The sequence below is a fragment of the Copidosoma floridanum genome, unplaced genomic scaffold (genome assembly GCF_036245765.1).
Source record: "Copidosoma floridanum isolate Cflo_tuat_1 unplaced genomic scaffold, Cflo_Japanese_pri ptg000046l, whole genome shotgun sequence".
Lineage (NCBI taxonomy): Eukaryota > Metazoa > Arthropoda > Insecta > Hymenoptera > Encyrtidae > Copidosoma > Copidosoma floridanum.
In genome coordinates this window covers 31,305-39,625 of record NW_028321923.1, presented here as the reverse complement: position 1 = coordinate 39,625, position 8,321 = coordinate 31,305, and positions in this window count along the sequence as shown.

Genomic DNA, 8,321 nt, shown 5'->3' with positions numbered 1-8,321 from the left:
AAAACAAAATTACCATTATCAGTAAAAAAAATGACTGATTTAAATTTAATGTTAAAAAAAAAATAGTCCCACCCATATGTATTTCAGACTTTGAAAAAATCCTTTTGAATGACAACACTAATCGTGGATAGTTTGTTGCAGGAAAATGTTATTTTCTTTTTATAAATTACATAATAATCTATTTTACATTATCTTATAAGTATTACGATCATTTGTTAAACGTTTTTTACTATATTTCAAGTAACCGAGTGGATGTAGGATGTCAATTGCCTTCCCTCCCTCAAACACCCCAATCAAAAACCAAATAATAATACATATGTTTTAATATAATATGGTATATGTCCTAAATTAGTTATACCAATGAAGGTATATCAACAAAAGTTTCCTATGTAATAACGTTATGAAGTACCAATCATATGTCGAATATCTTATACGATTCGAAAAATAAAACCTCACGTACTCAAACGTTATTTTGCGATGGATTGTATGGTAAACGTATTTGCCACTATTTTTAATTGATATTAAGTATATTCGATAAATATTATTAAAACCATTATTGTTTAAAAATGTTATGTATTTCGCTCTAAAATTTATTTTAAAAAAAAGTATTTTTGTAATTTAATGATTTAAGGTTTGAATGAAAATCAATAAAGAATAAAATTTTGTTCATACAAATATACTTCATGATTTATTATTCTTACAAAATGGTTTTGTATTTTATTATAAGGCACGAAGTAAAGAATGAAGCAAAAATTAATCTCACGCCAAATCAGTCTAACCAGAGGAGAACCGCTCCTCCAGGGCCTCCCTAAAAAAATTTAATAAACGTTATTTGTATTCACAATTGTTAAAAGTCTCTTAAAGTCTTTAAGACTTATTTAAAGCATCCTCAAGCATGAAACATCAAAAGTTTTCCGCCGATTATAATGTACGAGCAAATAGAGAAATGAGTCATTGTCTTTACAATCGCAAAAAAACCCGCCAGGCGTGAAAAACCACAAGTTTTCCGCTGATTTAGGTATACGAGAAACTAAGAAAATCGATAAAAAATTCATTTCTTTCCAAACATTGACTTTATAATTATGTAAAAGTTGTAGAAACTGAGCCTTATTATTTTGAAGCTGGCACAATTCAGATTTTAAAAGAAATGAGTTTATCAATTTTTTCAATTACTTGTATACCCGAGTCGGCGGAAAACTCGTAGTTTTTTACGCCTGTCTTTTCTGCTCTTGAAAAAAACACTTCATACTTCTCAGTAAAAAATGAAGCCTAGTAATGTAACTTTATTAATTTTGTTATTATTATCAATCATCAGAACGTAGTTGAGTGTACGATTCTCCGTCGGAAAGTAGTTGAGTGTACGGTTCTTCGTCGGACAGTAGGTGAGTGTACGATTGGAAAGTAGTTGAGTGTACGGTTCTTCGTCGGACAGTAGGTGAGTGTACGATTGGAAAGTAGTTGAGTGTACGGTTCTTCGTCGGACAGTAGTTGAGTGTACAATTCTTCGTCAGAAAGTAGTCGAGTGTACGATTCTTCGTGGAAAAGTAGTTGGGTATACGATTATTCGTAGGGAAGTAGTCAAGTGCACGATTTTTCATCTAAAAGTAGTTAAGTGTACCATTCTTCGTCGGAAAATAATTAAGTGTATGATTCTTCGTTGGAAAGTAGTTGGGTATACGATTATTCGTTGGGAAGTAGTCGAATGTACGATTCTTCATCTAAAAGTAGTAGCATGTACAATTCTTCTTTAAAAAGTAGTTAAGTGTACGATTATTCGTCTGGCAGTAGTAATGTGTACGGTTCTTCGTTGGAAAGTAGTAACTCGTACGGTTTTTCGTCAGAAAATAACAACATGTATGGGTTTCCGTCAGATAATTTTAAGAGTACGTTTCTTCGTCAGAAGCATTACGGAATGGAGTGGCTTTGGTAATACTTAATGATGTATGTAAAATTTCTTTAATAGCATCTTTTTTAGGAATATCTAATTTTTTTTTCCAAGATAGTATACCATTTTCTCTGTATTTTTAAATGCTGAAAAAAATACTCTTATGACTTCTGATGAACAAATTTTTGTTGGTACATACTTACTAATGGTTTAAAAATTGAAGAAGGGGATCTTTTATTAAACTTATAGCTATTTTTCTGGATGCACCAAGTGGAAAAGCTAAGAGTTTGCAAGGGAACACGTGAGTAGTTGGTTTTTTAATAAAGCCAGATGTGTAGAAAACTACTTTTTTGTTGCAAACCTGAAACATAATTAATACCAAAATAATAATAATATATATTATTCAACCCAGACACAATTAACAGACATTTTATAGAATAAAATTTCAGTTCAAAATCAATTTATCATATAGATTTACTAATTTTCATATTTATAAGCAACTCAGAGGTAAAAGCATTCTTCAAAAATCAAATAAGTGTATGTAACTCATGAAATTAGGACGGAGTTATTAAAAAAAAAAAAAAACATTCGGTATTAATGGTGTTTCTTTTAATTGTCTTGTATCGAAAGTTGGAAAGTATTTTTATTGTCAGTAATATAATTACTTTTTACATACAGAGAAAAGTTTTCTGTCAGTTTTTATCCTCGGCTTGAACAAAAATAACATATAAAGTTTAAATGACTTTAGTAACGCTAGAGTGTCAAGGTTATATACGTGAGACAGTTTTTTAAATAACAGTAAATTTATTGCAATGCAGAAAAGTTTAATGTTTAATTAGTAAATACTGTTATTACATTCAAAAAACTATTAAGTTACGAATGTTTTTAATAAAAGTGTGAAGCGAACTTGGTCGGTCTAGAATTAGTAAAAAGTATGTTTTTCTCATATTTTGCTTATTGAAGTTTGGTTAAGTAAAATTTGAGATCAACCTTGAAATATCAGCACTTGATGCTTGCCTATGCTTTCAATACAAAAAACGAAGATACATGACTGTGTTTAATTTAATGTTTTTTAATGAAGTCGGTGAACATATGTATTTTGAAGTAACAGTATGTTTTGTATTACTTAAGCTTTATTGCGTTAGTTTTTGACTTAATAACGTTCAGTAATTAAATTACTAGGCTAAAACTTTTAGTGAAGCAATGCTCAGTTGCCATAAGAGTATATGTTTAGAATTTAATTTCCATTTTTCATTTTCTTGCATTTATTTTTGTCAGCCTACTCCAAAATGTTAATAAATGATTTCTCAAGATTTAATGCCATTCTATTTATGATCATCTGATGAAAGAACTACCTTAAGTCAAAAAATCACCTCAATCAACAAGGAAAAATTGTGAAAGAAAAAAACGCAATAAAAATTAATTATTGTATTTATACAGTACTAAATTTTTTTTAATTTTGAAAATTTTAAATATTATACTAATTTAAAATTTTCCAAAAAAACATGGACCTAAGGAATATATTAAGTGGGTCATCTAAAAAAGGTATATGAAGCTCTGGACGTATTACAATATTATTAGTAAAAAAAATCCTTTAATAGGACAATGTTAGTTCTGATACTTACTGTTTGAAGCAATTTCATGAACACCTACATGAAATTCCTGAATTTTTTTTATTAATAATATTTGAATACGTCCAGAGCTTTATGTACCTTTGTTGGATGACCCACTTAGACTTTCTAGGATAAAAATAGTACACGTAATGATAAAGTAAATTGAAGCAGAGATTTTTCTCAGATGCCATGACTGACTGCTTCACACGCCGAAGCGTCTAGGAGACAAAAAAAATTGTTTTGTTAATTTTGTCGAGGACTGTGATAATGTTGAATGACAAATATCTTTAACTAAAATCGAAGAAAGTGAGAACTAAAAGCAAGCATGAAAATATAAATTAAATGGTTGTATTCAACGTAATTGACAAACTAATTTTTTTTTTTCCTTGACCGTCACCTCCCACCATTTATATAAATGCTCGCCGTTTAGCGGACGTGTTTTCTGATCAGATGTTGGGTCTAAAAACTATTGAACAAAAAGGTTATTAAAAGGTGGCCTTAAAGAGCCCACATTAAATTATGAGAAACTTTACGTATCCAAATGCGTAGCTCTCTATGCTACCCGTGGTTTTTGCTTCACCTCAGGTGTCAAATGCCCGTAATCTGAGGAATTTCTTATTTTTCTCCTGTGATTCATAGGGTGATTCTGCCCTTAGTTGCTCAAAATGCATTAAAGAATCATACAAAAATAAGTTGGTTTCATAAATTATTACAAATATCTAAAACAATTCTACTACAAAGTTTTTAGGTCGAAAGATGTACAGTATTTTGTGTAAGTCGATTTTAGTCAATTTTTGAAAAAAATACGTCTGCTTTAGAAACGCGTAGCTAAGCTGCTTGTGGAGTTATAGCGTTTTAACTCACATTAAATAAAAGCTACGACTAAATTTTTTCAGTAGAAAAAAAACTTTCGTTCCATTTAGTGTCTCCATTCAAAGTAATAGCTGTTTAAGGACAAGCGATAGAAACCGCTAAAAATGCAATTGAGTACTCTGAGAACGTTTGAATCGTGGCATTAAATTAAAAAAAAATTTTCTTTAACCGATAAAACTTTGTTTCAGCAGCTATTTAAACCTATTTTGGGCAACCTAAAAAAGTGTTCTCCTTAGCTATTAGTGTTGTAATCCTAATTGATATTTATCGACATATCTCTTAAAAAGAGCGAATTAGACCAAACGCCAAAACACATGTCTTATGTTTTAGCCAAACGTAACAAAAAAAAAAGTTCCAATGCACGAAAGCTAGAAAAATAGATTCTTTTATCACTAAGGGGTATTGAAGTGACAGGTACAGAAGTGACATTCTGAGATATGGAGTACTATTACTGCTCGTAGACTTGATGTAAACGATTTGTTGCTTAAAAAACATCTGTCGTCAGTAAGTAGTACCCCAAAATAATTTTTTCTTATATGTTTGAGATATTTGGCATTCAGTACAAGATTTTGCTTATAAGTTTTAAATTAATATAATTATATTATGAATATGACAGATGACGTCTATATTTTAAAATGTTGGTGCGAGGACATGGTACAGGAGCTTAATTTTTTAGTAGGAGTTTTTAGGTACAAAATTAGGATTTTCAATCGGTGTCTGTAAACCGCATGAAGTGGTCACTTCTAATATATTTACACATCTGTTAATGTGAACTTAATTATTGCATACATTTTTCAAGCTGCAACCTTAGAACTTGAAAAACGTGCCATTAGCAGCCGATTCTAAAAAATATTAACAAATGCAAAAATAAGGCTTCATTCAACATTTTAATATGCATGACTTTCCTTCAATACACCCACCTTATTTTTCCTATCGTTAAGGACGTATCTAATTGTATTCGTCCCTTCTTCTGTTTTCTAAAGCTTTTTCCTTTCTCTGTCTAAAATTCTTGATAGCTCATCTCAATTTTCTGGCATTTGACAAAGTAGCTGCTTAGCTGTTGAGCCAAGGAAAAACACTCGATCCCCTTAAATATCATGTGTCAGTACTGATGCTTACAAGAAGCATGACAATTTACTTTTACCACCTTCTACTACGCAGCTCTGCTTATAATATATTTACGATTATCGGTACGTGCGAGGTACGTGTCCTGCAGGTGTTTTTGTTTCACCCTTATTTTCCCTATAATCTGTCCTCTGAATCAGGCACTGCCCCGTTGGTTAGTATATCATTTTATTGATCGAACGCAGTTTTTGGGTTTATATTGGAAAGTAGAAATCACAAGTGATTTGGAGGTGTATATGCATTTTATTATTTGATAGTAATATTGCCATGTTTGAACAAATACGAGGCCGTTTCTCGGGCAACGAAAAACAACATAAATTAAAATTTTATATTTATTACAAACTTTAAATAAGTAGTAAAACACATGTACTTGATGCATGATACACATTGGCTAAAGTTGGAAAAAATATTCTCTGTTACGATTACATTGTTTATTAAACTTTTTGTGCTGTAAAAATGTGATTGTGTACAGAGTTGCATGTACACAAACTACTGTCTTATTAAACTATCAGAAATACTTAAAGTTTTCTAAATAATTAAATAGTTTAAAAACACTGTAACACAACTGCAATCGGCACCTGATTGATAACATAACTTTCAGATTCTTACATTATCTAACTATGTATTGAACTGATATTTCTGATTTCTATGATAAGAATATTAGAAGCGAGTCATATCTTTTTTTTGCAGTTAACACGTATTTGTACAAAAATTAAATAGTTTAACTAAAGCTTTACGATTATTTTGAGAATTTTTTATTTATATTGTACAATTAAGTAATCAACGAGTTGATACACTGTCTCTCTTGATACCTCTTTCTATTGTTTAAAACTTCGTTTTAGTAAAACTTTAAAAATAATAATGAGGCAATCAAAGTATTAAAGACAATTTTCTATGAATTCAAAAAAAAATTGTTTATTAGTCTATCGTACATTATTTTCTTCCTTACATCGCTACTACCTTTGTAATAGTGATTGCTCAACTTAAAAATTAAATTTAGGGCGAGCATTTTCAGTTATATTTTTGAGCTTTATCAAAGTTGTAGTATTATTATTTACCTGATGTAAACATCAAATTCAAAAGTGTACATGTATTTTTTTTTTTTTTTTTTTTGTAAAAATTACTGTCAATTCGTCGAAAAAATGTTATTCACCTTTACAGTATTTCTGACTCCTTCAGAAAGTGAACACACAATCCTAGTAATCAAAAGCTTTACTGGCCACCATCTTATTTTAAAGCCCTTTAAATTTAATAGGGAGTAGAAAAAATACTAGACCACAAATCAATGGATGGAAAGAGCTGAAACGCTGTACGGTAACATTCTTTCCACGAGTTGTTTGATAAGCTTATTAAAGTTTTGTCCTACTACTGCCCTGCCCTGTACGCTGTTTCGACACCTTGCAGCGCTTTTATGGTCTTGTGAGTAGCTATTCTTATGCGATTTCTGCAGGCATCTTCTTTGCTTATTGTTACTCTGCATTTCCGTTTCACTTGATTGCTTGATCTCCCAAATGCATCCGTTTCTCTGATTCTTTGATCCCAATCTACATACCATATTATTTTCCAAGTAGACGCAACTGATTGGGCCTGCCCCAGATTTTCCACTAATATCCCCGGATTCTTCTCGAATAGCTCTACTTCTCCTTGTTGCTTTCCTATCGGAGTGGCTTTCCCCCTAAAACATAGAATAGATACTTTTTTTTTGATACCTACATTTCTCTTTTTGTAAATTAATTCTCAGATTATTTGAGAGAAAAGGAGAAAAGGAGTAGAACAAAGAAAACCAGGGGGGATAAATGGGTCATGGGACCCACGGTAAGAACGAAGTTCTTTGAACATGACGAGTATAAAAACACAATTTCTCAGGTAACAAGGGGGTCGCCAGACCCATTGAAAGAACGAAGCTCTATAAACGTTAATACTGCATTCATGTAGTTCACTAAACAAAAACTTGAAAAACGAATAAAAAAAAAAAAATAAAAAAAATAGTTCGGTACTCACGATGGTTGAACTTCGTGAGAACGTCGTGCATGAATACAGTACTCACGAAGTTCAACCATCGTGAGTACCGAACTATTTTTTTTATTTTTTTTTTTATTTGTTTTTCAAGTTTTTGTTTAGTGAACTACATGAATGCAGTATTAACGTTTATAGAGCTTTGTTCTTTCAATGGGTCTGGCGACCTCCTTGTTACCTGAGAAATTGTGTTTTTATACTCGTCATGTTCAAAGAACTTCGTTCTTACCGTGGGTCCCATGACCCATTTATCCCCCCTGGTTTGTTGTTGTTTTTTTTTTTAATTTTTTTTTTTTTTTTTTTGTCTTTATTACTGTTTTTATTTATTTTTTTTTTCATTTCTTGTTTTATTTTTTTTCATATTTCATTTTATTACATTTTTTTCATTTTTTTGTATTTCCTTTATTTAATTTCTTTCTTATTTTCATATTAAATCTTTTTTTTTTATTCTCTTTTTTTTCATGAATTATTCTTTTTTTTTATATTTAACTTTATTACTTTTTTTTCATTCTTTTGTATTTCCTTTATTTCTTTTTTTTATATTTTTCTATTTATATTCATTCTTTTGTATTTCCTTTATTTTATTTCTTTTTTCATATTTCATTTCATTATTTTTTAATATATTATTTTATTTGTTCAAATTTTATTTAATTTCATTATTATTTTTTTTTCATATTTTATTTTTTCATATTTCGTTTCTTTTTTTTTCATATTTTAATTCATTATCTTTTTTCATATATAACAGTAATTATTAGCAATACTGCAATGCCAAAAAAACCTCAGGTTTAATGAAAATACAAATATTTAAT